At 40.1% G+C, this 27521-nt stretch overlaps 1 pseudogene; it reads right to left on the bottom strand.

Annotated features, from left to right (window-relative positions):
• The window catches only part of LOC115339271, a 45280-nt pseudogene extending 29092 nt beyond the window's left edge, over nucleotides 1–16188 (bottom strand).
• Nucleotides 16189–27521: the final 11333 nt, after the last annotated feature.

Raw genomic sequence — 27521 nt, 5'->3', positions numbered from 1 at the left:
TCCGTCTTGGGGCCGGCTGGCATTGGCTCTGTCTGATATAGGGGAAGCTTCCAGCAGGTTCTCACAGAAGCCACCTGTGTAGCCCCCTGCTACCTAAACCTGGCCATGCAAGCCCTCTACAGTATGAACAGAGAGTATTTGTCAAATTCAAGCTTACCTTAGACTTTTTAGGGGTGTCTCTTTCTTGCAGCTCTTTAAAAAAATGAGCAATACTGACCTTGTCCAGTGCTGCCTGCACAACTGATTCACTCTCAGTATCCAAAGCTGACGTTGCCTCATCAAGCAGAAGAATTTTAGGATTGCGAACCAGTGCTCGGGCGATTGCTATTCTTTGCTTCTGACCTCCACTCAGCTGTGCCCCTCTTTCTCCAACCACGGTTTCAAACTTCTACAAGACAACCACACACATTTCCAAAACACTCAGTGGCACAGTCCTTTCACCAAAGAAAGGCAGTGTAAAGAAAAGGCACGTCGGTATCAGTAGCCCCAGCAGCAGCACCTCCTTCCTCTAAAACTCTACAGGATAAACAGCCACTTAGATATACCTGCCTAATTGGTTTTGTCCCTGGAATTCTAATAGTTCTCCAAATGCCCACCAATTCGTGACCTAAAGATTTAAAATTAACATTACTCTCAAAAGTTATGAGGAAGGTCTGCATAGCTCTGCTTATTCACAGCTCCAGGGATAGCTTCCTCTGCTTACAAGAATTGCTTTTAAGGAACTCTTTGGCACAAGAAGGTTTAGGAGAATTTATTTCAGCAGGACGGACGGTTTGCTTACATTGGGTAGCTTCATGATGAAGTCATAAGCATTTGCTTCCTTGGTAGCTTTTTCAATCTCTTCCATGGTGACGTCCTCATGGCCATAACGAATGTTTTCTGCAATGCTAGTAGCGAATAGCACGGGCTCCTGATTCACCACACCAATAATCTCCCGCAGATATCTTACATTTAAGGTCTTAATATCCTGCCCGTCAATGGTAACCTAAGTGAAAGGAGGCGGACAAAAACTGTTTACTAAGAGTTTTGGTCAAGAAACCTCTCTCCCCAGGCTGGCACTTGCCTCTTTCGGGGAGACTTTATCGTGCCATTGGAACAAGGGCTGTGAGGCCAGAACCAGACTTCCAACAACTGTGACACACAGAGCAGTCATCTTACTTGAGGTATCTTACCGTGCCTTCCTTGGGATCATAAAATCTCTGGATGAGCTGAACGGTTGTACTTTTCCCACAGCCACTGCCACCAACCAGGGCCACTGTCTGGCCACAGCTAACCTTGAGGTTCAAGCCCTTCAGTATCTGTGCATATAAGAAGGGTAACCAAAAACATAACTGTATGTAAAAACGTCAGTGTAAATTTGAAGAAACTCTAATGACTACAATAAGATTTTGCAAGAGAGCTTTAGCTAGTAAGGGGAAGAACTACATGTGAAATTGTGGAAAGGCTGATGTGGAGTTTCTGGAGTTTTACTGCACTATGAAGAGATTCTTCCTTCTGCTCATCCCTTCAAAATGTGACATTTCACACCTACTGCAAAAGTGAAGGTATGCTTTCCATGCAAACTTACTTACTCCTCCCTCGATCGCTGAGTTTCAGGTAGGTGGCGAAGATGCCACAAAGCAATCACTGCAGCTGTAGGGGAAAAGAACTTTTCTTTCCCTCTTACACTGCTGTTGACCTATGGGGGCTTTTCTCCGTAGGTTTCTCTAAAACTTCAAGCAAAGACATATTTGTAAATCTCTGTGTAATAAGATGAAAGGGAACCTTTTCTTGGATATTTCTTCTTCAGTTACCAAGGAGGAACAATTTATAGTTTTATTTTTGCATATTTATATAAAACATCATATTATTTCATTACAAGTAAGCTGGTAGGAAGCCATCATGAGGAAGTTCTTAGCTTAAAAGAAGTGGGAGAGCTGATATTCCATTAAACATTTGCCAGGACTATTCTTATTTCAGAACAATAGTATAAAACAAACACTTTTTCATTTCAGTAATACTAAAACCTCTGAATTTTGCCATTTTAATTAAGAATATTTTAAATTGTGAGATTCAGGTGATGTCAAAATGAGCAAGTATGAACTGAGGCCACCTATTTTAAACCCTCGAGCTACCTTAGAACTCAATCGAAAGTCTTTGTTCTGCAAGTCTTTACATGGAAATATACTTATTACATTGTTAGACATTTACATGGAAGCTAGCTAATATAAATGCCAAATGTTTAAATTGATCTCTTTAGAAACTGGTGAGCTGGAATATTTTCTTTTTTTATTTATTTAAAAGTTGACTAAGAAAGCCCCCTTCTTCTCTGTCTTCATGTTCTAACTGAACAAAATGGAAACAGATCCCCTTTTATAGATTAGTGAAAGTGAACTTCCTTCACATTGGAAAAGATGCTTTTCCAAGACATTCTTAATAAATGTATTTTCAGAAATCATTCAGACTTCTTCCCCAGTTAATTGCATCAAGGCTTACCTTAGTGAGAGCTCTCAAACAAAACAATAATTTCCTTCAAAAGGGCAGGTTTTGCATTGTAAATGTAATAAATTACGTGTTGGATCTGCTGCCAGTTTCTCAGAGAAATACTTTTACCAGACATATAGTGTGGACAATTTGGCAGATCAGTATACTGTTATACCATTTTAACTGGGTTAAAACAAGTATTACTACAATTAGTGTTTTTCATTATATTTGTGACTTATAAGGCTCTCCAACCTTTTAGTTTTTAGTGGAAATTTCATGTAGTTACATTTTATTTTAAAAGGTTGGCTTTTAATTTAGTTAACCAACCAGTTCTGGCTAAAATGTGTTATCAGTTCTAGATAAAAGCAAAGGTTTCTATTATTTCTAGGACTTTTTTTTTTTTTTTAATTATAGCAATTGTTTCTCTCTAAGGCAATCAAGCTATCTAAATGGAATCTTTATCACCTCCATGCGTAATACCTTAGTATCTGGCCCAGCAGGGTAATTGAAGTAAACATTTTGGAATTCCGACGTCCCCTTAACATGCTTCAGTTTATAGGTAGCATTGGATGAACTGTCAATTTGAGGTTCCTGTGCAGAATAACATGTCAAGAAAAGGGAAGAAACATTGTCTAGATTCCTAATGGCATTTTAGCATGATACAGGGCTGTGACATCTTAGAAGTTAATGTTACCAGATAATGAGCCATAGCAGGCCTCATTGCAAAGTAGCTGCAACTACTCATGGATGCATGAAGCTGCCAGTCCAGGTCACTGGAAGATCTGCTGTCAGGGGTGAATAACCAAGGCAAATGCTCAGGGCCTTAAGTCTTCACTGGTGTAAATTAAGAATAGAGGAAATAATCTAAAACATCAATGAAAGGGAGGAGTAACCTACACATTCACATCCAGCCATTGCATACTAACAGTAACTTGTGTTCATGATTACAATCCTTCCTTTAATATACTGTAGGAGACAGCAGCTGTGCCATATTAATGCAGACAAAGGACTAGGTTTTAATGCACTTGTTTTCATTCCCACCGAGAACAGTCTTGAACCAGGAATAGTGCTCTAATATCCAAAGGCAGAAATACAGCTTGTGTAGACAACCCAAGATTAGTTTTAAAATAGCATTGTAGTCACTATGACACTATAGCAGCAAGGTTCAGCCCCTGCCAGCCATCCAGTAGGTACCAGTTTACAGCCTCAGCTAGCCAGTATGTACCATAAGTCTGGTAAGTAAATATTATAGCTCAAACCAATCCTTGTCAGGCATGGTGCTTCTGTTACTGGTATCTCAGCTAGTTACTTGAGTTAGCATGGGAATAATTACAACAGCTGCACCCACATCTCTGCACTACAAGGTAGATGTGACCTCAGAGGTAAAAATATAAGCAGACACTTCAGCTTTGTTTCATAACCATTATCTGATGCAGCAAAAATTGGAAACACGACCCTACGTTTAGTTATATTTTATACATAGTATTTAGAAAAGTCATATAATGTTATAAACTATACAAATATTTTAATATTTTTTGATATAGGACTTGAAAGTAGAAGTTACATTGCCAAATCACTACAGATGTAGTCACTATAAAGGCAGTCCTTTAAATTATTGATAGCTGAAAAGAAATATTATCAATAACTTGGGCATAGTTACAGAAGATCTAGAATTGTCTCTCAGTTGTTGGGTTGGGCTTTTTTTTAAGAATGAAGATTGAAGTATATTTATTCAGGGAAGCTTTGCAATAATTTCTTTTTCTTCTTTAACCTGGTTTTCTGAACTACCAGATAAAACAACTACTGGTAGGAATTTGCATCTTCCTCAGTTATTGGCTCACATTCCAGTATGTCGTGGTTTAACCCCACCCAGCAACTAAGCACCACGCAGCCGCTCGCTCACTCCCCCCCCACCCAGTGGGATGGGGGAGAAAATCGGGAAAAGAAGCAAATCCACGGGTTGAGATAAGAACAGTTTAATAGAACAGAAAAGAAGAAACGAATAATGATAATGATAACACTAATAAAATGACAACAGCAATAATGAAAGGATTGGAATGTACAAATGATACACAGTGTAATTGCTCACCACCCACCGACCGGCACCCAGCTAGTCCCCGAGCGGCGATTCCCCGCCCCCACTTCCCAGTTCCTATACTGGATGGGACGTCACATGGTATGGAATACCCTGTTGGCCAGTTTGGGTCAGGTGCCCTGGCTGTGTCCTGTGCCAACTTCTTGTGCCCCTCCAGCTTTCTCGCTGGCTGGGCATGAGAAGCTGAAAAATCCTTGACATTAGTCTAAACACTACTAGCAGCAACTGAAAACATCGGTGTTATCAACATTCTTCACATACTGAACTCAAAACATAGCACCGTACCAGCTACTAGGAAGACAGTTAACTCTATTCCAGCTGAAACTAGGACACAGTATTTAGATGCTTGTCCCGTATCCAAATTTGTGTTAGGTAGAATTTTTAAATGTTATGATATTGTACACACAATTGCTACTTTTAGTTCAGAAAAGAAGTCAGATGTTCAACACTTTTGGATGACAGACATGGCAAAAGACCTAAAGAGAAAATAAAACCCACCACATAATACATAGCTAGGAATTTATAACTCTAATTAGGTAGTTTCATTTATCTCAGAATATTAACTCTTATTGCTTCAAGTAGTTTCATGCATGCTGTGCAATATGAGGAAGTCTAGAATCAAAGCAGCAATTAAACAGGTGGCAATCATTTATCAAAAGGTAAACATCAGTAGGAAAAAAGGGAATCAAATTTCCTTCTTCTACAACTGGACGATAAGAAGGATATTGTGAGGTGCTGATGACTGGGATTCTTCTTTAGTGACAATCGAGAACAGAAGGATGTTTCTAATTCCACCTGAAAAAAAAATTAGCCACCAGTTAGTTTTGTGGTTAAACATAGAAAAAAATTGCTTGCTTTCTTCATATAACATAAAACCAAGGGTACTTCAACCCAAAAGGTAAAGGCACAGTAATCTACTCCACTGTAGTACTGAGAAGAACAGAACCAAATGTTTGAGGAAACCGGAAACTTCTTTGCGTGAAACTGAAATCGTTTGTCACACCAAAAGCAGACTCTAATTTCTAATCTATTTTTTTCAGTCTTGGATCTGACTTTTTACTGTTTGGGTGTTTTTTCTGAACACATGCAACTCTGCCACCCATTTCTGATGTTGGCAATAAACGCTTATTTGCGTTTTATTCTAATTATATCTAAGTATCTAAGCATATACCAAGCTTACATTATAGTCTAAATTGTTAGTGGCCCAGAGGAGGTGACAGTGAGTATGGCCTTCTGCAAGGACCAGTAATAACCCCCACCTTGCAGTCGTGCTGCTTGCCAGATAAGGCAGAAGCCTGGCTGCAGGTGCTCCTGCTTTCCCTGCTCCACCAGCTGCTTTCACTGAGGACATGAGAACAAAGCTTCTTCCCAGCTGGTTTCTGCAGGGTGTTGGTAGTACAAACTCACCTGCCTGGCTTTGTCCTGGAGTGGACAAAATCGAATCATTTAGGTTGGAAAAAACCCCTTAAGATCATTGAGTCCAACTGTAAACCTAGCACTGCCAAGTCCACCACTAAACCATATCCCTAAACACCATGTCTACACTACCTCCAGGGATGGTGACTCAACCGCTTCCCTGGGCAGCCTGTTCCAATGCCTGACAACCCTTTTGGTAAAGAAATTTTTCCTAATATCCAACCTAAATCTCCCTTGCCTCAACTTGAGGCCATTTCCTCTCGTCCTGCCTCCAACCACCTGACAGAAGAGACCAGCACCCACCTCACTACAACCTCCTTTCAGGTAGTTGTAAAGAGCGACAAGGTCTCCCCTCAGCCTCCTTTTCTCCAGGCTAAACAACCCCAGTTCCCTCAGCCACTCCTCAGAGGACTTGTTCTCTAGACCCTTCACCAACTTGGTTGCCCTTCTCTGGACACGCTCCAGCACCTCAATGTCTTTCCTGTAGTGAGGGGCCCAAAACTGAACACAGTACTCAAGGTGCATCCTCACCAGTGCCGAGTACAGGGGAACAATCACCTCCCTGCTCCTGCTGGCAACAAAATGAACCTACCCACCCGGTCACAAGTGGGAACAATTAAATGAGCTGCTCCTCAAAGACTCTTGGGTCTAGCTAGTGACCCTGGTGCCTGAGCACAATGGAGAGAACGGCTTCAAAAGCTGCTGACTATCACAGATATAAACTCCTTAGCAGGCAGGCTGTGACTGGGATCAAACCTTCAACCACACTGTCATACCCCAAGCCCTCCAACAAAAGGCCCGACCTGATACCAGCATAGATAAAGACTGTAGGTAAATGAACTGTGCCTAAGACAGGAGCTAACATGTTACAAAGGGAATGCTGCCTGATGCCTGGTCTTTCTCTCCTGAATGCAACCACCCGGCATAAATCATGATACCTAGAATTTATACCTCAGTACTTCAGCAAAGATCTGGTGTGACTGAATAAAAAATTAACAGCTAATTATTATTGATCCAAACTGGCTTTTTCACAAGGGACTTCGAATTAGGTGATTTTTATGTTGCTACCCAACTTAGAGAAGTATCAGTGGTATGCAGAACAACTGTACTGTTTGCTTTTATTAGCAGGGGTGAAAAAGTGAAAAATGTAGTTTGAAAAGCTAACTTCGACCTCACTTAAAATTTAAAGTCACATATTCCAAAAAGATTATACAAGATCAGTTCAGTATTTCTCATAAACATTGTTCAGCTACTGGTGAATACATACTGTAAAGACTTTTCCAATTGTATAATCATTGGAGAGTATCAAAGTGGTTCCATACCAGAAGGCCAAGGCATATGATGCATATATCAAAAAGAAAGCAATACCCATAGAAATATTGGCTGACATAGCCTTTTTGATACCAATGTGTTTGGCATCTTCTAATTTTTTTTGTTTGTTTGTTTCTGAAAAAAAAACCCCAAAACCAGAACATACAGGAAATTGCTCTTTCTTACATTGTGTATATTCATAAATTTCCCATAAAATAAATCAAACATATATAAAATATTTTTGTAAACAGTAATCCAGTTCTGAGAAAGATGTTGCTAAGAGTAGATGAAAATGTATTGACTGTCTTTCATGTTGTAACAGACTGAGCTGATCAATTTTGTTTGGAACAAGTCCTGGAGGAGTGGAAGGCGGCTGTGGCAAGCTGTTAAACAGCTCTCATCTTGTGATTTTAGGTGGAATCTTCCAACTGTGAGTGAATATTACTGATGCTATGAAGAAAGGTAAGCAGTGCCTTGAATTGTGGATAGAGCCACAGGACCAAAGTATTACAAAAGAAACAGTAACCTGAGAAATTACAAGTTTGTAGCCTGACAAAAACAGCACATAAAGCTTGCAAACAAATCCTGAAGAAAATAATAAAATCAGAAATAAATTGAAATAAAATAAAATCATATGAAATTACAAGAAATGAAATGTGTTATGGGTTATGAAAGCAAAGGATTAACCCATTTACTTTTCTTTAATACTGTCTTTTCTAGAGAGGTGAGACACAGTAAAACTAGTCCTTTGGGACTTCATTAATGCCATCTAATGCCAATTTATCCTAAAGCCATAGGATAAATTATTAATTGAACAGTAGTTGTGAAGTAATAAAAGAACAGTACAGTTTGAAGCAAGACTGTGGTGTTCAGCAGGGAGCTATAATACCCAAGGGAGTTGACAACATGAATTCTTCAGTCAGTCTTGGGATTTATTGTTTTTACTTATTTTAGTGACTTGGGCATGCAAACAATACTCAGAATAATGAAATTTCCTGATGGTACAAAACCAAGAGAATCAGTACAGAGGACCAGTGAGAGGACCAGGAAAAAGAATACCAGAATGTATTACAGAATTAGAGACTTGATGTTGGAGGGTAGCAATAAGAGAAGCAGATGAACCATAATTATGTAAAATAAAAGATGACCAGTGAAATGGCAAACCTATACTGTATGAGAAAACTATAAGAACTTAATTTGATTGTCCTAGCAAAATGCCACCTGAGAGAGTCTATGATATATTTATATAAACAGCACAGGAAAATAAACCCATGGGAGGGAACTACTAAAGCAAATGTTCAGTGCTGATACAGTAACAAATTAATGTATAGGAACTATGCATACACTTTGTTGGAAAGAGATGTCCCGTCTTCAGACAGTCAAGCAGTAGAATAGCCTCCCACCAGCAGTAGAGTTAAAAAGCCTACCTGGTTTTAGAATGGAGTTTTTATGCTTATTAACAAGGGAATTAGATGACACATTTGCTTACTACCTGCTCCTGGTAACACAGGAGGTCCTTCCCACTTCTGGGTCATGAGGAAAGACCTACATCACATTTAGCGCACCCACGGCAGGAACTGGCTGGCAAACAGTGCTCTAAGGATGAGTAGGAAAAAGAGGTGGTGAGAGGTATGAGGGTGATGAACAGCACTGGGTAACTAAAGAAAGATGCTGGGGTGAACTGGGAAGTGAGGGCCAGATACCCAAAGGACTTCTTTCAGCTGCCTGAGCCGGCAGCAGTGGCGGCTGGAGCATAAAGGGAGAAGCAGGTCAGGGGATGGTGTGTGTTTTCTGTGGATAACAATTGTTATTGAACCTTGAGTTTGAAAAACTCCTGGCAGTATTTGTGGTCATGCTGGTTATCTTCAGATAAAAGATCAAAAAGATGGCAAGAATGATGTTCCATAGTATAATAGAAATATATACATATGCATAACCTTGGTTTGTGACCTTAGTGTTATACTTGTCTTTTTTTGCCACGTGCCTGTCTTTTTTGCTTACAACTCTCACTGGGTTTATGAGGCCTGTAAGACCATATTCTCTTTGGGAAAGGAGCTGCATCTCTGCATGTTTTATGATGCTTTTTGAAGCTAATAAAAAAGTAGAGACAAGAAGAAAGTCAGCAGCAAAGATATAAAAAAATTCAAAATCTCTTTAGTCACTATTATAAAAACAATGAACATATGGAAACTTTATTCTCACCTTTCAATTTCTTTTCTTTGTCCTCCAAATGCTACCACAGTTCGAACTGCTGCCAGAACTTCCTCTGCAACAGCTCCTGCTCTTGTATATGCAGCTAGCTCTTTGTTAGTGAATGTGGAAATTATCTGTGCAGAAGAAAAATATTTTAACTCCCCCACTCAAACAAAACCAGAACGAACTCAAGTGTTGTTCTGATGTCTAAGAATTCTTAATTTATTGTACCAAATTTCCTATCTGCTTTATTTTATTATAAAGATTTATAAAAGAATCCACATTTGACTTCCAAGGCAGAAATTTAATGAAGGGCATCATGAAAATCTTTGCATTGCATAAAATATATTGACTAGAAAAATGCATGTTATCTGTCACCAAAAAATGAGGTTGGATTTTCAGTTCTATACTTTCATCATTTTGGACAGCCAGAGGAGCTAAGATCCCTTACACTTAGAAACAGTTGCACCAGCACGGTCAGGCAGTTCTGGTTTGTGTCAGGACAATTAGTTGCCCGACAACCATGGGAACATTCATGCTCCAAACACATAGTAGGCTGCAGATGAAGTTATAGCAGAGTACTCATGTGCTATGGAGTATTAGGGACCGCACATGTTAAATAGGGTTGGGATTTTCATCTTAGCTGAAAGGGCAAGGCTGGCCAGTGTCGCTGAAACTCAGTAGCCAGTTGGTACTCGACATCCTGATGCCCCTTTGAAAGTCCTAGCCAAAGGCAATTTTATTTCTATGGGTGAAGTCTGTTTCTCTCTCCAAGTGGTCTGCATCCACTTCTGGCGTGCTGTTTTCAGTAAGTGATTGGGAGCTGAGCAAATGGCAAAGGCATGGTCTGGAGCAGAGTTAACGGTGTGCCGGCTGCCCGGCTGTCTCTGCCCGTGTCCTCGTGCTGTCCCTGGGGGTAAAGCCCTCCTTGCCTGGGGGCCAGAGCCCACAGAAGGGCCTTGTCATAGGAAACCTGATTCACTCCAGGTTCATGCCAGAACTTACTGTCAGTTACCTGCGATGACTGCAGCTGTGCCATTTGACTTAATCTCTATATTTATTTGTTTTTACTGACAGTACTTGGTTATTTTGCTGTAGTTGTCATGGGGTCCAATGAAGAAGGCAAAGGTACTGCTTATTTACCCTTTCATGTTTATACTTACATAAACTTTGCAGCAGTATAGCTGAGTCCATGGTGGACGCACTGCACTTCTTCAGCTGTACCAGTGTCATCGTGCACCTATTCACACCTTTCTGCATGTGGGCAAGGTCTAAATCACTAAAAGCCAGATTGCATTTTTAAATCTTACAGATACCAAATGGGATTATAGAAGATATAGTTTAGCAGTTTATTGAAAACTCACACTTTTTGCCTACCTTTGCCCAGAGAGCTGATATGAACCCTAGAACAGGACTGAGTGCCAGGATCACAAGTGTTATTTTCCAGCTTTTTGTAAAACCAACTATAAATCCAGTGAAAAAGGTAGCCACTGCCTGAAAGAACATTGCCATTTTTCCCCTATTCCTTCATTAATCTTGGAGATGTCACTGAAAAAAACAAATTATATCCAAACAAATAAGAATGTATGGAAAAGACAGAAGTAAACTCTTTGGATGCAATACACTTTGTCAGTGCTCCATCATGTTTCTAACACCTGCAATTCAACACAGCTACAAGTCTGCAGCCACAGAGGGCATGGAGCAGCATTCTCCAACACCTCTGTTCCTCAGGTTCCATTTAAATGATCCATACACATCTCAGGATCCATATAAATAATAGCATAGCTTACGGAGGAGTTTAATAAGATAAAATAACATTGCTCTGAGGGAAGTATTACAACTGATTTTCAATAATTAGAATTAGTACTCAGTTGGCAATTAACTGATATTTAATACTTACTCTAGAAGTCTACTGTTAAATTCGCCTACATCATTTACATCAAACCATCTAATCTCCTGTGTCATCACAGCATGAAAAAATTCTTGTCTGATTCTTTTTATTTGCCAGCCAGCAGCCAGCATCCAAAATGAAACTTGAATGTAGTGCAGCAAAAAGAACACCAGCTCTTATACCAGGATAATAATATGCATATCTGAAAGGAAACAAAAAGATTGGAAAAGGAATTAATTCTACTCCAAACAGGACTAGCTGCTATTCCTCTTTCTTCACTATAATGAATATTTTTAATTTCTTTCAGAATCAAATTTCAGTTGTTATCTTTTGCTAACTTATTATACAACTTCCACAAAGTGAAAAAAATTTCTAAAAGTATTGTCCTAAAATCCATGAAGACATAGATTAAAAAAACAAGCTTAGAATGACATATTGACTCTTAGAAATACTTCCCACAATCAATGAAAATTGAGACAGGGATTTTAAAAATGCTTAAGTGATATAAAAGCAAAAGTAAGTTAAGTTTCAAGATATCCACTTTCATTTAACGAAGTAAAGATATAGATATTGAATTTTAATTGTTTGCATGGTATCATCATTTAACTGTTTTGTTTAGTCATCTTTGAGAAATGTTAGTTTTCTAAAAATTGTGTAAAAATTTTCTAAGGAAAAAGAAATAAATTAGTGTCTAGGTACTGTTCATGTAAATACCACAAAATAAGGCTCCACGCATTCAAAAAAGAAAAAGCAATAACGAAAGCTATTCTAAGTACTTTTGTTACAAATAAATGCCAAAGATGTTTTATTCATGATTGCAATTAAACAAAATATTTCATATTTAAATAGAAAAATATTAGTACATTAATGAATAAATTAAAATTAAATGAACAGCTGAATGTTGTTCTTAATCATTGCCAGCATAATAAAAAAGCTACAAAAAGCAGCAAAACTAGGGAAAAAACAGAATTTATACATTTGTTCTAACATTTAGTTTATGCTAAAACACAATGGAATTAATTTAATTTTGGTTCAAAATCCCTATTAATTGTGGTTATTTTATAATATCATTAGTAACAATTAATTAGAAAATAAAAGTATATGACATTGTGAATTATTTGTTCAATGACATTTGTTAAGAAACACATAGCTCTGCTTTTGCCAGCTTTTTTGCATGACAAATAAACTGAATGTTTATGTTTAGATTCCAGTTCCAGAATTGAGCCAGGTAATTTTTGTTTGAATAATTCCTAATTCTTATCGTACACAGTGGGGTTTGTACAACAAGAGTAGAATTTGCCATCTGTGATTTCATACTCCCTTCAAGGAGCAGACCATCCTGGCTTACTTACAAAACAAATACCCTTCTCTGAGGTTGAACAAAAAGACTAGGGTTTTCTTTCCATTTCAGAAAGGGGGCATGAAGAAAGAGGAGCTAGGCCTTAAAAGAAGTGGGAACAGAAGGAAAACCTGGAAAGGGCAAAGCATGACAAAAGAAGAGATAGGGTATAGGTAGACAGAGAGAGAAAAAGGAACAACCCCCCCTCCAACCATAAACCTGGAAATTGCTCAGACAATGGCACCTGTGATGTGTCCTCACAGCCTGTCTCTGAAAATAACTGGTGCTTAACACCTTAGAAGACTGTGAATAAATATTGTTAGACTAACATGAAATAGCTTCTCAGTGAGATAGTTTAATCGGACCAACTGTTGCATCTCAGTCCCTATTACAATTTTATCCAATTAGAAATGTTAAAAATATATAAGTTCTTGGCCTAATTTATATTTTTTGGTTATAAACTCTGCAGATTTGTTGGGCATTATATAAAAAGCATTTCTTTTATCAGTTTTAAATTTGGTGTCTCTCAACTTCACTGTCTGTTCTTTGTCCTTCTAGAAGAAAAGGGTACCAAAGAGTACTTGATTTACCGTCCCAATGGCAATCATTATTATTATGTGGGTGACCATTAGGTGGATATTACTCTGTGTTTGTAGTGGCAAAAACTAAATGAAAACGGAAAAACTGGAAATTTAATGGAAACTCCATCATGCATGATTTCATAACTGTCTCATTTTGGTTTATTTCTGGTAGAGTACAAGGTGTTAGTCTTTAAGGAATGTTTTTCAGAATTTCACTTATTATCAACAAATTTTAAATGTGTGATCCTGTGCAGTAAGAACACGGAGAGAATAAATGGCTTGCCTAAGAAGTTATCATGAGCTTCTGACATTGAAGGGATGCATGGGGGAGGAAGAAAGGGAGTAGTTTCTCTGAGTTACAAGAAGCTTTGTTTCACTTTCTTTCATAAAACTGGATCCAAACTTCACTAGCTGATGGAGTTATGTGAAAAGAGTATCTACAGTTTTCATACAGCTACTAGGGTCTCCTAGGTACTGTCCTTTAAAAAGTTCATAAACTAATAGAAAATACGTGGTTTAGAGATGTATGAAATTAGTTGACTTTGCTGACTGATATGGTGTCATTTAATTACGGATTAAAAAAAGTAATTTTGGGGTTTTGCATGTGATCAGTTCCAACATTTTAGGGCATTTGTTAGGCATCAGCCAAAACATTTGTGGCTTTGACAAAAACGAGAAAGCCGAAGAGCAGGAAATGGGGAATCTCCATAGAAGCTCTTGCAGAGCTGGCACAGAGCTCCTTCAGCCGTGACAGGTCCTGATCCCAGGACCTCCCTCAGAACCAGGTGGGTGGCAGCCATTTGTGCATTGGACTGTGCCTTACTCTCTTGTGGTGGTTACCTACTGAGAGAGGAAGGAAAGCAAAGGAGAGAAGGAAAAAGGATTGTCGTGGTTTAACCCCAGCCAGCAACTAAGCACCACGCAGCCGCTCACTCACTTCCCCCCCCCCCCCCCCCCCCAGTGCGATGGGGGAGAGAATCAGAAGGGAAAAGGAAAACTCCTGGGTTGAGATAAGAACAGTTTAATAGAACAGAAAGGAAGAAAATAATAATGATAATAATAACAACAATAAAATGTCAATAATAATAATGAAAGGATTGGAATATACAAAACAAGTGATGCACAGTGTAATTGCTCACCACTCGCCAACCCATGTCCAGTCAGTTCCTGAGCAGTGATTCCTCCCAGGCCCACTCCCCCCCAGTTTATATACTGGGCATGACATCACATGGCATGGAATACCCATTTGGCCAGTTTGGGTCAGCTGCCCTGGCTGTGTCCCCTCCCAACTTCTTGTGCCCCTCCAGCCTTCTTGCTGGCTGGGCATGAGAAGCTGAAAAATCCTTGACTTACTTAGTCTAAACACTACTTAGCAACAACTGAAAACGTCAGTGTGTTATCAACATTATTCTCATACTGAACCCAAAACATAACTCTATACCAGCTACTAGAAAGAAAATTATCCCAGCCAAAACCAGGACAGGATGAACAGGAAAGTTGTGGCAGGAAGAAGAGAAGCCAGCTTGCCAGGCAGGCAGGGCTGGTGGCAAAATGGGAGCTGGAGAAGAGCACAAGGGGAGGACAAGGAGTAGAAGGATGTGGGCAAGGTGGAAGAGCAAGAATAGGAGCACGCATTGAGGGAAAGGCATGAGAACTGGCATGGGAGGACAACAAGGTATCCTGACACACAAGAAAGGGAGGAATAACTGTCCCTCTGAGTGAGCTTCTGGCGTAAAGGTTGTAGGTTTGCAGGAGCCATATGGCACAAGCTGGGATTAACGTGAGAAAATCCAAGGTGCCCCCGACTCATACAATGATGACATAACAAAACCTGAATTCCTTCCTTTCCATGAGATATTTATCATGAGATTAATCTTGAGCTAAATATTAGAATAATATTTACAGGACAATTGCTTGAGATCTCTATTACAAGAAAAGAATAGCCATGAAGTGAATGAAAACTTTCCTAATTTCTTCCTCCAACTTTCCCATGAGAGCACAAGAAAAAATTTATATAGAAAAATTCACTGACATATGGTTCAATAAAGAAAAATTTGCTAGAGAGCAAATTAGAGAAAAGCTAGTTTATTTTTATTTAATCACATGATAATAATTTCCTTCTGTAAGCTCCTATCCCAACAATGCCGAATGGAGATTAAAAGCAGTCAGCTACCTAGCACCTTACCTAGCCCCTGACCATGTTTAAGGGAACTGGAGCTAAGAAACACATTACAAAGCATTTTCTGAAGCCAGAAGTGAACATTCTTCCTGTAAGATAAAAAACAGTTAAAAAACTAGTTAAATTCAGGTACTCTACAATCACTAGCCTGAATTCCACATTTCAAGTACAATATTTTATCTGGAATGTGTGCTGGTTTTATGAATATTTATAAAACAATACACAGGAGCTATAAAACCCACCTTATTTAATAGTGCTCTGGAGTACTTCACAAATGTAAGTTCATAAATAAGTAAAGTTCAGAAAATTAATGAATATGGTATTAGGCGCTTCCTTCCAATTGTCCAGGGGACACGTTTTTATTTAATGAATTCTTGTTGCCAGAGGTTAAAGGTGTAATTAAATTGTATAAGGATTCATCTACATGTAAAGCTAATCAGGAATGAGCAATTCTGGAACGTGCATTTGGCACTTTAATTTCAGAATAAATATGCCTTGTTCTGGTTTGGCTCTGCAATAAGAAGTGATCGTAACAACTTTTCAGAATTAGATACTGCACTTTATATTTACACTTGATTTAAACCTAGACTGATTTTCCAGTGCAAATACTGCACAGTAGAAATCAAATGATGAAGCAGAGGTGACAACACTTAATAGTTTGACTCTTTTGGGGATGCTTTGAGGAATATCATTATACCTCTGTGCACCAGTAACAGTCATTCTTGTCCAAATATTCAAAGGGAGTGGTTAACTTCTTTTGAAATCAATGTTTGACAGGTAAGTTAGGTGATTTAAATAAGCATAATGCTCTTTAATGAAGAGCATTGGGCTGAACCATGCAACTATATGAATATAGTGTTCAGCTCTTTGCCCTCTGTACCTTATCTACTTCTCTATCAAGGAACAAAGTGGTGTTGGAGAAGTGGGAAATAACATGGAGGTCTTTGGAGAAGTTTAGGAAATTCCAATTCACGTAACATGAGCAAGGCTCCCACTGGTTTAGAAGAAAAGGACAAAGTTGATGATGTTTGGACAAAAGGGACTCTCAGGTGCATCTCTTATATGCTCAAACTTAGCAGCAGAAAAGCAATTTTTTCTGATAATCTCATCCTTATAACAGTCTGAAAGTCTTTTTTTGTTGTTGTTCAAATAAGCGGACCTATAATCATAGTCTTTGGGACACTTTTAATATCCTTCTAAAATTGTTACAGAGGCACGCACAATCAAATCCAACAGGTGTTAAAGCTCAGATTTATTCTTCAGTAAAAAGTTAGAACTCTGGTAACATTTTGTAAACCACAGCCTCAATGATGTAAAGGGAATTAATACTACACAGCTGACTTAAAAATTCTTAAGATTTAAAATGATGGCTCTAAAATGCGCGTATCACTCACCTAAAAGCTGAGGGCTCTCTCCCTTGAGGAGTTACCTCGGGCCGTGCCCCGACCCAAGGGGGAGTCCCCAACTGCAGACCCACTGCTCCCAGGAGGACTGATTCCCACATGTCCTCCGGCGGGAACCCGTTTATACCCTTGTCGAATCTGATCTGTGGTCGTTTAATCCCTATTGGCCAAGAGGGTCACCTCAGTGTACCTGGCACATCTCCATTGGTCAGTTCAAATTTCAACCTGCAGCCTCTAGGGTTTGGGTTTTTTTGTCTTCTCCCTGCCTGGAGAAGTTTCATTTCCTGCTGGGGGGAGTGTACTGCCACACAATCCACCCCATGACCACAGTCACGATTCAACTGGTTTCCTTGGAGTGGTGGTACAGTCACCTTTTGCCTCCAAAGTTAAAAGGGAGTGCAGTCTGTTGAATCTGATGCTCATTGTTGGTCATCATTCCGTTCTGGTCTAGAATTAAAGTGGAATATCTGACACAGGAATATCCAGTGCACGAACAGGTTTTAAAGGAGTATACTTAACCGTTAGTACAGACTTCACTACCAAGTGTTTGACAGAACTTATTGCAATACAGATTACAGTAATCATAACTACAAGCATTATTAAAGATTAGAGAAGGCTGGTCATCCACCCTGTGAAAGAAAATCCAAATATATCAAAACCTTTCCCAGCCAGTTAGTCCCTGGTGCAGAAGCAATTGCCTCTGAGTCTCTTGCCACTTTCTTTTGTTGATTTGATCTTGAAGCTACATTGACACATTTGGAGTGAACACAGCAGTTGTCCATCGACAGGTTCAAAAACTTCACATACACCCTTCTCTTTCAGTAACTTTGAATCCAATACAGATCAATTTTGGATAGTCATTTTACCAGTATGTTATAACTGATTCTTCAAGAGTCCCCAAACTGTCACGTGTAGTGTTGGCTGAAGTTGATAGTTGTAAACTCAGTTCTAGAATGCTCTATTGCTGTTCCCTTGGGTACCATACACAGTCCCCCCCACAGAATTTCAGGGCATAGAGTAGTACCATTCCAACTCCATCCCGTGATCCCATGGGTTAGTTGGAGGATATAGTGACATTTGTTGTTGCATACTGAACTAGCATTTACTGCACCTGGTGACCAACTATAAACAACATGAGTATAACCTCCTCCCCCATCCAATCTGAACCTCCAACTATAACTGTTACATTGCTCCCATGTGAGGTCAAGGGCTCGTGACATATTGATGTCCATCATTTTCACCACGACATTATCATCCAGATCTTCACCATCCATGCCTGCCACCATCATCACTGCCAGTAGAAGCACTGGAAGGGCTCGTTTCTTCATTGTCCTGTAAGAAAGCACAAACTAGGCCTCGGTCTTAAACCGGGTCACAGCATTAGAAGTCCAGGATTATCCACCGGGCACTGATGTGGTGAGTCTTTCCATTCCCATCTAAGGCTTCCCAGTCACACAAGCCTTTGGGTTTTGCTAAGGTCACAGGAACAATACCAGTGGAAGGCAGTTTCACCATGGCAGGTTGACCCACATATGTCTCCAGTGGGAACTGGTGTCTCTGATCATCTGGTATAGAGTCATTGCCCCTTAATGGTCCCATAGGACAAAATGTTCGAATTTTTGGACTTCCATAATTTCCCCATCGGTTATTAACAGTAAAAACTGCCTGTGGTAATGGTGTGTCCCAGTTATGGCATGAGACAACAGCATGTTTTTTGATCAAGCCATTGGTTTGCCCAACTATACCATTAGCTTGGGGGTAATATGGGGTGTGAAACACCCATTTGATGCCTTCCCCTTGTGCCCAGTCTTGTACCACTGTGGCTGTGAAATACGACCCATTATCACTTTGAATACATTCAGGAATAGGTAGAATACCAAACCATTCTCACAAAACCTGGACTGTCTGGTCTCCAGTAGCTGTGCCAAGAGCCGTTGCCATAGACAATCCTGATACTACCTCCACTCCCACCAAAATATATTTCCTTCCATGGGATGGTCTCAGAGGACCAATGTAATCAACCTGCCACGTGCTCCAAAGAGCCTTGCCTTGTCTGATATGCTGGGCTGGAGCTTGATTTGGGTGATTAGCCTTAAGCCTTATTTGGCATTGCAGGCAAGCTGTAAGAATTGCTTCACAGATTTTCATAGATACTGGCCAACCCCAAGATCGGCATTCATAATAGAGATCTGCTTTCCCTGAGTGGCCTCGCTTGATGTGCAACCATTCTGCTAGTCTATCTCAGTCTTCCTTCTCACTCGTGACCATCTTTATTTGGGCCAGGTGGTCCACCTGTTGATTCCATTTCGCAGCTGGGGTTCTATCCCAAGCATGTCCCTTCACCCATCCCAACTTTAAAGGTTGGGATCTCCTATTGCCAGGAGACGTTGCCAATCCTCTGTCCTCCATGTTTTCGCATGACCTACTCCCACTTACTAGATTCCCACTGACATATCCACTCTGTAGCTCCCTTAAAGGTTGTGTAAGAATCAGCATAGATGATGGTAGCACCAAAATTACACAGCTGTTAGTAAATATTGAAATATCTAATAACATTTGTGCTGGGTTATGTATTTATTACACCCACTTTTTTTCTGATAACTGGGGCTTTATTACATATTTTGGTTTAAATATTTAGTTTTGCATAAGAACTGCTGCTGATTTCAACGCATAGCACAACAGGTTTTCTTTCTCAGTTTCTTTTACCATTTCCCATTAATCCATTTATTGAATTCCTTAACCCAAACTGTAATATTTTAAAGTGTTTCCTTTAAACCTGACATAGCAGTTAATAAGTGAACTGTTTGTAACAGCACAGTAGACTAGTTGGAAGAAATACAGAACTAATCAAAATTAAAGCCCTGTCACTTCTCACAGTAGTGACTGGGCCAGTGACACATCTGGCCCACAGCATAGGAGCAAACTGGGAATCAATAGCTTGAGGTGCACTGCTACACTACCCTTTATTTTGTCTAACTACAACTCTTTTTTTTTTGCATAAAAGCCATATTTCAATGACACCAACTAGAAGTTATAACAGTTCCTACCTGGATAAGTAATATTTTCTCAAGTATATAAGCTATCTGTCATGTCACCAAAGACGATCATCGTAAGGGGGAGACCTGCTCTGTGGAGTATTGCCATGGTAGTGCCTAGCACCATGAGGAGTTTATCCTGCCAGTTGGAGTATTGAAACTAAAAGCAGAAACAGAACTGTGCTGAAAACTTCCCTAATTGCAGCAAATGCATTTGAGTGACAACACAGTGTTAACAGTGCAGGAGGCAGTAAAAAGTAAAATAAGAAAATTTTAATAGATAAAAAGGTAAAATTGTAACATAACACTAACTTCTTAATAATCATTTTAAGAACGAAATAATGGATTTCATAAAATATGAATAATAATAAAATATTAAAAACTTATGTTTAAACAAATTTTGCATTCAATTTAACTATGTCCAATTGGAATTTGAATTGATGACTCTAACTGAAATTAAAAAAAAAATCTTATAATATATCTGTAATAATTTCTTTACTTTTATAATATCTTAGGTCTACATTTTGGGCTGGTGGGTCTTTACTACTGTAAGCAGTTTCAAGTCCAATATATTTAAAGCTGTATAAAAGTGATGTCTCCTGTTTCTGTTGTAACATTACTAATACTTCCCATGAAGCAATGGTCATAAAAAAACTAAATATGACTGTGTCATGACCCAGACTGGACAGACCAGGGAGTCATGTTTAATTCGAAATTCCCTTGGGCTAAATTAAGGTGAAATGACACCAAATGATCAGTTAAAGATTTTATTCATGACAGAAGCAAACTGAACTGGGGAGGCGTGATAGTAGGTGGCGGAGTTTCTCACAACAGGAGTTGGCATAAGACTACTTCTGTAAACCGTGTAACCCAGGGTAACCATATACATCAATTCAGGGAATAAGGAGATCCCTCCCGTCGAGTCACGAGGTTCAGAGCAGACCCCCTTGCTTTCTAGACTCCTCCTCAGAGAAGGGCCCAGGGGCAGCTGGATCCACTCTTAGTCCCAGACTTGGTCAACGGTTTTATGTCTTAAAGGGATGAGGTGTAGGGATTGTGGAAAAGGAAAAGGAAAGAGAGAAGAAGACAGAGAGAGAAAAAGGGAGAGAGAAAGATTTCACCGCTCCTGGGTCCAGCGTTGGTCCAGTCAGCCGAGGGGTCCAGTTCCAGTGGGCTTGTGCAACTGGGGCTTCAGTTTGTGTCCTTTCATCATCCTTGCCCCTCCTTCGGGCAGGCACCCGAACTCCAGATTAATGAGCAGTTTGTGAGCCTTTGGGCTTGGGGGTCGTTTGGGGAGTAACTCCTCCTTCCCTGCAGACACGGCCATTGTTTGATCTTTGTATCAGAACAGCTTATCAGAACAGGGAGCTGCGCACCCTCCAGCACGCCCTCCCCCTCCTGTTGCTGATGTCTGAGCTGATGGGCTTTTCACCTTGGTTCCTTGCTGTGCAGGGTTTGTCTTTAAGCAGAACTTGCCCCACCACAATGTTTGAGACATTAACTCTTTCAGTTTCTCACAAACTGTGTACGAGGGAGAGTAAGAATTTCATCATGCATTTTATTGTACAGAAGTATACAAGTGTGTCATGGTTTCAGCCCAGCTGGCAACAAAGCACCATGAGGCCACTTGCTCACTCCTCCCCACCGGTAGGATGATGAGGAGAAAACATAAAGAAAAGCTTACAGGTCGAGACAAGGACAGGGAGGGATCACTCACCAATTACTGTCACAGGCAAAAACCAGACTCAACTGGGAGAAAAAACAAAAGCAATTTCATTTACTACCAATCAAATCAAAACAAGGATAATGGGAAGTAAAACCAAATCTTAAAACACCTTCCCCCCCACCCCTCACTTCTTCCCAGGCATAGCTTCACTCCTGAATTCTCTACCCAACCCCCCCAGCGGCAGAGGGGAATGAGGAATGGGAGTTACGATCAGTTCATCACACGTTGTCTCTGCCGCTCCTTCCTCCTCAGGGAGAGGACGCCTCACTCTTCCCCTGCTCCAGCATGGGGTCCCTCCCACGGGAGACAGTCCTCCATGGACTTCCCCAGTGTGAGTCCTTCCCACAGGCTGCAGTTCTTCATGAACTGCTCCAGCATGGGTCCTTTCCATGGGCTGCAGTCCTTCAGGAACAGATTGTTCCACTGTGAGCTTTCCCATGCAGTCATGGCCATCTTGGAGGGCATCCTCCTGCTCCAGTGTGGGGTCCTCCATGGGCTGCAGGTGGGCATCTGCTCCACCATTCACCTCCATGGGCTGCAGGGGCATCACCTCCTCCCCCTCCTTTTCACTGACCTCTCTGTCTGTATATGTGTTTCTCTCACATTCCACTCCCCTCTCGGCTGCAGGTTTTCCAGCAGGTAGGGTTGTTTTTTTTTCTCCCTTCTTAAATACATTCTCCCAGAGGCCCTACCACCATCACTGATGGGCTTGGCCTGGGCCAGAGGTGGGTCCAACTTGGAGCCAGGGAAGCTTCCAGCAGCTTCTCACAGGAACAACCCTTGTAGCCCCTCCCCTGCTACCAAAACCCCACCACACAAACCCAAAACAAAGTGGAAAATAATAACTCTGGGTTTTAGTCAGCTTGCTGCTGAAGCCAAAAAAAATCTTAAATCCAGTTACTGGATCTGCATGGAGGCAGGAGCCATGGGATATCATGTTGCCACAGGGACCTCTAAACAGGCTCTCAGGTAATTGCTAGATACCTTATTCTCCTTGTAGGATAGATGGTAAATCACCTCTCACGCCCTGGAAGGGCAGTGCCTAGGAATGGTTAGGTCAGAGCAGGTTGTTCCTGTCCCCATACTCCAAATGAGGAAGAAGAGAAAAAGGAGTAAAAATGTCTGTCTTATTGCATAATAATGAGCATGAGTCCTTGAGTAAAAATGTATCTGTGGATGAGTAACAGAGTGGATGTGTTCAGCATCCCATGGCTCTTAGGAGGCACCCACGTCAGTGCGCCAGCCCGGGGTACTCCTGGGAGATGCCGGTTTGTGCATGACATACATGTCTGACCCCGCTGCCAGAAAATAGGCAAGAGTGCTCAGACAAGTCTGGGGATGATGATTTACAGAAGCAACAAAACCAAGAAGAGAAGATGAATGGATTTTCCTCTCTGAGCCTGTAGTGATGGTCTGAAAGGTGTGGCTGTGAAATAATCCCTTAAATTAAGGAAGCTGTGCTCTCTGGCATGTAGGTGGGGTCCATGGGATGCACCTTTAGCTGGGTCATCTTTGAAGGAAACAGGTTTAGCTGTGGCTGTTACTTGAATGGAGTTGACCTGGTCTTTCAAGTGAGTCAGAGCAGTTTACTGTTTCTTGTCCTCTCTGTGTGGAAGGAGGAATTACCTATGTGTGTTTTTCTTTTCTCCTCTGTGTGAATTTTTACTGTTAGTTTCTCATGGGTTTTCAGAAAATGGGGAGAAAGATGGGAGTTCTGCTGAATGCAGTGCTAGCACTGGGAATCTAGAGAGTGTGATGCTAGCTGTCATTGCTCTGCACAGTGGTGGTTTTCTCTTGCTTCTTCTGCAGGAAAAAGTTTTGTTTCAAATGCTGGAATTGCCCTTCGGGAGGTAAAGAGGCATGAGTTTTCCACAGGTATTTGGGAGAGCTGGGAAAGCTTTTCACCTACAAAAGAAAAACTTTTTTCCTAAAGCTACCTCAGATTCTGTTAGATGCAGACCTGAGTCAAATCTGAATAAATCCTAAGTCTGCTACTAGTTAAGCATGAAATTGAATTACTCTGTTAAATCTTAATACAGTTATCAATAAGACTGAAATAGTACAGAAGTTGCCCTATCATTTCCTTTCTAAGCTTGTTCAAATAGCTCACGTGCAGTTTCCTTTTAAGCCCTTAAGAGGGCAGGTAACTAAAGATGTAATAAGAGAAATTCTTATGGTATGTTATGAAAACTTCTTCCGATGGTGATGGTCAAGCCCTGGAACAGGTGCCTAGGGTGGCTGTGGAACTGCAGCTGCTGGGGATTTTCCAAACTTGCCTGGACAAGGCTCTGAGCAATCTGCTTTAACTTTGTTGCCTCGCCTGACTTTGAGAAGGACATTGGGCCAGAAGATCTCCTGAGGTCCCCTTTGTCTATGATTGCTCTAAGTAAAACGCAAAAATATTGTAGCCTGCATATAAAAGAAGAAAATTAAAACTGTGTGCTTCCAAATCACCTGTTTAAAAATTAATGCAATTGTATTGTAAAATCTGCTGTGACTCTCTCCTGTTGTTTTCTGGATATGGATTTGGATAGGAGAGTGGCTGAGAAGAGATTAGTTAGTAATTAGTATAGTACTGATAAGTTAGAATCAATTGCAAAAGAATAACTTGAAAATAGAAGTTAAGATTTCCTTGTTTCTGACAATGTCTTCTGAAAAGTCTTCCATTAGGCAGCTATGCCAGGTGCTTATGAAGTACAGCTAGTGTGGGAGATAAGTTTTCTGGCATTTGCTACCCTTATGCTGGGGATTTTCCTTTTCTTTCTTTCTGTGTCTCCAAACACATTTCAGGTCCATGTTACACCCCCCTCCCCACCCATCTATTAATAGACCTATGTCAACATCTGTTGAACGTAGCTGTGACAGTAAAAAATCTCCAGCATTGACAGGGTTTAAGCTAGTTTGCTCCATCTCCTGTGTCTGCCTTTTCTTTCCTTTCTCCTCCATTTTCCCTTCCTACTGCAGATTTCTGACTACTCTACACTGTTGTCCTTGTTTCAGCTGGGATAGAGTTAGTTTTCTTTCTAGTAGCTGGTATGGGGTTATGTTTTTGATTTAGTATGAGAAGAATGTTGATAACACACTGATGTTTTCAGTTGTTGCTAAGTAGCGTTTAGACTAAGTCAAGGATTTTTCAGCTTCTCATGCCCAGCCGGCAAGAAGGCTGGAGGGGCACAAGAAGTTGAGAGGGGACACAGCCGGGGCAGCTGAACCAAACTGGCCAAAGGGATATTCCATACCATCTGATGTCATGTCCAGCATATAAACTGGGGGGAATTGGCTGGGAGGGGTGGATCACTGTTCAGGGACTAACTGGGCATGGGTTGGCGAGTGGTGACCAATTGCACTGTGGATCACTTGTTTTGTATATTCCAATCTTTTTATTATTATTTTTGTCATTTTATTATTGTTGTTATTATATCATTATTATTTTCTTACTTTCTGTTCTATTAAACTGTTCTTAACCCATGAGTTTTACCTTTTTTTTTTTTTTTTTTTTTCCCTTTCCCTTCCCCCAATTCTCTCCCCCATCCCACTGGGTGGTGGGGAAGTGAGTGAGCAGCTGCGTGGTGCTTAGTTGCTGGCTGGGGTTAAACCATGACAACTGTAAACACCAAAGTGCCTCTAGTATAGCTGTGCAACATGAGTAGACATACATACATTAAAATAATAAATTTTAAACAACATGGTAGATTGGGATTGCTAAGCATGCAAATATCATGAAACTTACCACTATAAATGGGCTGCCCATTCAGTTCAATTTATCTTCAATAAATATAGGCATCTCGGTCAATCAGTAGTGCATCAGACTTTCACTGGATACTCTAAAACACTATATAATTTTGTATTGATTTGCCTTCTTCCAAAATATGCCAAGATCTGAGAATATTATTAAAGTCTACCTCATTTGCAGAGGGAAATAGGGGTTTTGGTTGTGGGTGGGTTTTTTTTAATAAATTCAAAGTGAAAACATGAGATATTTTATTTTTACCTGACATTTTCACAGCTTTTTGGTATGCTGAAACTAGCAGAGATAGCAGTAGGCTTTATTCTGACTTGTCAGAGACTGCAAGCTGATGAACACTAAAATGATAACTTACCTCCATGGACAAATTCAGGACAATTTGTTAAAGTTTTAAGACTTTTTGTCTAAATCAGAATTAAAAATCTCCTTTTTAGCATGAAAAAGGAGAAAGAAGAGCTTTAATAAGTGTTCTTGACCTATACAGCGTCAGAGAGGAGACATGAGAAGGTTGTCATCTGAATAAACTGAGTTTTCCCTCCAAATAGCCTGTGTTCTCCAGTTAAAACTAAGCCCATCCAGCGTGTTTTAAAGATGTAAGTAAAATGTCAAACTCTCCACTGTTTTGCAATAGGGCTTCTCTCAGCTCTAAAAAGTTCAGTGCCAGATCAAATATGTCTGTTATCGACGCAAGTTATTTTAAAGGACATGAAGCACTGTGCCAGTCAACAGTTTCATAAACTCTTATTAATCCTAACTGGGATGAGTCACTGTTTCCACTTCTGCCATGCACACAGGTCAGATTCTGGTGCCTGGAAGTCCCACTCACGCCATCGTAAGTCCGCCCCATAAAGTATGTGGGGATTAGGTGTCTTTTACTGCATAACATGGGAAACAGTGCATTACAATATTATGCAGTTCTTTAAATCATGTTCCACCATGATCTGTTTCTTTTTTTGAAATGGGAGTGGGGTAGAGAGGAGAATGTGCAGGACATCTGACCCCATTTGGCCCTCCATTCTAGTAAAAAGTGACACTACTTTCAGAGAACTCGGAGAAGCATGAAACTTAGTTGACCTTTAACTACTCTGACTTCAATTCTCCCAGTATTTTGTATCAGCCTTTTAGCAAAAGGATAGATACAGCTGTCAGTATCTTTTTGCAAAAGAACGAGTGAAGCAGCCAAATTTTCAATAACTCCAATAGACATTCACAATAATAGCATTGAGTTACAAGCAAAGCCTTCTGCTTCTCAGACAGGCTTCCCCTGACCTGGGGGATTCAACTGGATTTATCTGTTAACAATTTATCTATAACTAGATTTATCCATATTTAGACATAGATATTAACATATTTTTATATCTGTGTTTGTCTATATTGTCTGAAGAGAATAATGGATATCAAAGACTTTTCCAAAAAAGGAAAACTGTGTGATTATTCTTGTGTTGTTTACCAGTAAAATTTAAGCCTATGCAGTTAAAGGTAAAACTTTAATAGAATAGAATCAGAGAACAGCCCAGGTTGGAAGGGAGCTTCAAAGATCATCTGGTCCAACCTTTCATGGGGATATTTTGAAATCAACTGCTATACTTACCATTTGCCTTCAGATCCATAATCCTGATATGATACAGCAATGTTATCATTCTTTGCATTTCTGTAAGACTTTGTTTCATTTTCAGAATGTTTTAATCTCTCTGAGAAACAAAGTACCTCAGCAAAAACTACCAGTAATATTTAGCTGAGAGAAGCAAAGCTAATAATCTGAACCTATATCCTGACATGCTGTTTCAAACCAGCTTGTCTGCAGTTTTTAAGCAGAACCCCCAGTGGTGTCCTCTGCATAACCGTTGGTAATATACTATTTCGAAGGATGCAAATTTCTGCAGTTTAATAAATACAAAATAAACAGTAAAATGTATTTTAAAGTAGAATGAAATTTCACCGGATATTTTTGCTTGATTTATAATGTTCACTATTGAACATTGATAATCTGTCTCAGACAAAATAAACGTGCTGACTTACCAGGGGGGAGTGATCTTAATCTGTTTTCACCTGTTCTGGAAGGTTATTCAGCAGTCAGTAGGGCTAGGCTGGTTAGGACTGAGCAGTGAGGTTGGACTCTGCTCAATTTACATAAAACTCTAATG

This window comes from Aquila chrysaetos, chromosome 3, assembly GCF_900496995.4.
Source record: "Aquila chrysaetos chrysaetos chromosome 3, bAquChr1.4, whole genome shotgun sequence".
In the NCBI taxonomy this organism is placed as follows: Eukaryota; Metazoa; Chordata; class Aves; order Accipitriformes; family Accipitridae; genus Aquila; species Aquila chrysaetos.
This window is presented reverse-complemented; position numbering and strand designations above follow the sequence as displayed.